Source organism: Capsicum annuum, unplaced genomic scaffold (assembly GCF_002878395.1).
Source record: "Capsicum annuum cultivar UCD-10X-F1 unplaced genomic scaffold, UCD10Xv1.1 ctg65393, whole genome shotgun sequence".
Lineage (NCBI taxonomy): Eukaryota > Viridiplantae > Streptophyta > Magnoliopsida > Solanales > Solanaceae > Capsicum > Capsicum annuum.
The window spans coordinates 1-2,304 of record NW_025874635.1 but is presented as its reverse complement, the minus strand read 5'-3'; the positions used below and the strand labels follow the sequence as shown (position 1 = coordinate 2,304).

At 38.8% G+C, this 2,304-nt stretch overlaps 1 pseudogene; it reads left to right on the top strand.

Annotated features, from left to right (window-relative positions):
* The first annotated feature begins 5 nt into the window (after positions 1-5).
* On the top strand, positions 6-2,289 carry LOC124885191 (annotated as a pseudogene).
* Positions 2,290-2,304: the final 15 nt, after the last annotated feature.

Genomic DNA, 2,304 nt, shown 5'->3' with positions numbered 1-2,304 from the left:
TCGCCTACTTGAACGTTGATTGTGCAGTTCAAGGGGGACCTTTTCGAACCTCTGCAACCCCTCAGCTTGATGATATAATCATAGAAGCTGCTCGGCAGGTATCTCCTGATCACCCTTCAACATGGTATCAAAGTAATACTAGACGGCAGATACCTATCATGCTATTTTCCGTGAATCAAAAGCATCGCGAACATTCTGCATGTCATCTCGAGTTCTTGAAACAAGAAATCCCGAAGGATGCAAGTGTTGGGAGATCATTTTGAAACTCGTATTCTTGTATGCAACTAGTCGTTGTATCTTCTGGCTCATTTTAAAACGAACTTCTTCGTTGTAGGTCCAAGATCCCGATAACTCCTCACAAACTATTTAACAATCCTGGCTTGCCTCTGACAACGATACAACAGTAAAGGTGCGAGTGGTAAAAAGCTTGCGTAAGTTGAGATATCATCTTCATCGGTACCTTTTAACATTTCGCTCTTTTCATGCAGCTCAGGAGATTAGGAGGAGCTGGATCAAATTACGCGGCATTTGTTCAACACATTGGCACTCCGGCGCTCGACATGTCCTTTGGGAACGGTAACAAGATATTAGTTACTTTAAAAAAGCATGTCGAGTTCATTTTCAGAGCTTGTAATTGCAGAAACTGCTTAAAATATAGGCATCGAGCCATAAATAAGAAATGAGTAAACCGCATAAATAAGTATGTACCTCCTATAATAGCGCAGCTAAACTTCTAGCATTGCACCTTCTAAAGAGTCTAGCCACATCGGCGAGCCACCAACAATTTTTAAGTAAATTCAACATTCGACTGCAGGTTACCCGGTCTACCACTCGATGTACGATGACTTTGTCTGGATGAAGAAATTTGGAGACCCGATGTTTCATAGGCATGCGGCAGGTTTGTTTCCGCCTTTTCCCAGATGTCGTATGTTGCATCTTGCATATCACTGTGAGACTGTTTTTTTCCCATTGTGCCTATTACAGTTGCAAGCATTTGGGGTTTAGTAGCGCTTCGACTTACAGACGATGAAGTTTTGCCGTTCAATTACCTATCATACACCTATCATACGCGATCGAGCTCCAGGTATCGTTAAATCGTCCATTTAGCATCAACTGAAATGTCACCTAATGTTCTCAATATTCAGAGGTTATTTACCCTATCATTCTGTCATTAAACACTTAGAAATTCTCTCTTAAACACTTTAAAATTCTCTTAAGCTCTTGGGTGGAGCAAAAGGCTAGGTTTCATCTTGAAGGTTAATTGGAGTCTTGTTTATTGGTTTCTCTTCATCTCCTTGATAATCTAAGACATGCTACTCTTCCCTCATTGTTAGATCCAACTAAAGGCATGATTTACAAATTGTTTTATGGTTTAATTATTGCATGGATTTGGGTTTTCAAATATAAATGTAATACCCCACAAAATCGCGTGTCAAATTCAGCTCGTAAAGCTCCATGAAAGATCCCAAGACTTTGAAAATTTTTGCTAAGTGTTCAAGATTCAACACTTAGTCTTATTTTAGACCTCCAAACTTCGGGGATTTATTTGGCGACCTTTCCGACATCCGTTTTTCAATTTTCAAGTTTCGTTACGATCGAGAAAGCTCGTAGTATATCCCGGGTGAGTTTTAAAATTTTTGGAGTAGCGTAAGGTCACATTTGGGTGCCCAAAACAGAAGCTCCGGGCGATTAGCCCGCGCCGCCTGCTAACTCCAGTACTTGCCCAATTTTTTTCCAGTATTTCAGGGCCAACTTCAAACGATCATAACTCCATGTATATAATGAACTGTGAGAGCTGTTATATATCAAATGAAAGATATGAGAGTATTCTTTCCAATGCAATTAGTTTCATCCAATTTGGGAATCTCAGTAAAAAGTTATAATCAATTTACTTCAGCCTGTCAGACAGTCAACAAAGGGACAACTTCGTCTTTTTCTCTTTTCTTAAGGGTATTTTGGTCATCTCTCACCCTAAATATACCCATAAACACGGAATTAACCCCATTTTCAATCAAAATACACTCTTTTATTCCATTTTCTCTCAAGAACAAGAAGATGGTTTTCAATTGGGGATTTAATTTCAAGCATCTTTCCATCAATCTTCCAAGAATCACGAACTAAGGTATGCGTGTGTTGATTGGATTCCTTTCTTCCATAAAGCTCAAAAAAATCATCTTCTAAATTATGTATTATGATATTTATGATGTTGATGGTTGATGATCATGTTGTCGAAATTTGATGATGCCCAAGATGGGAACTTAGTATGTTTGTATGAAAGTTGAAACTATGGTGATATATGATGTA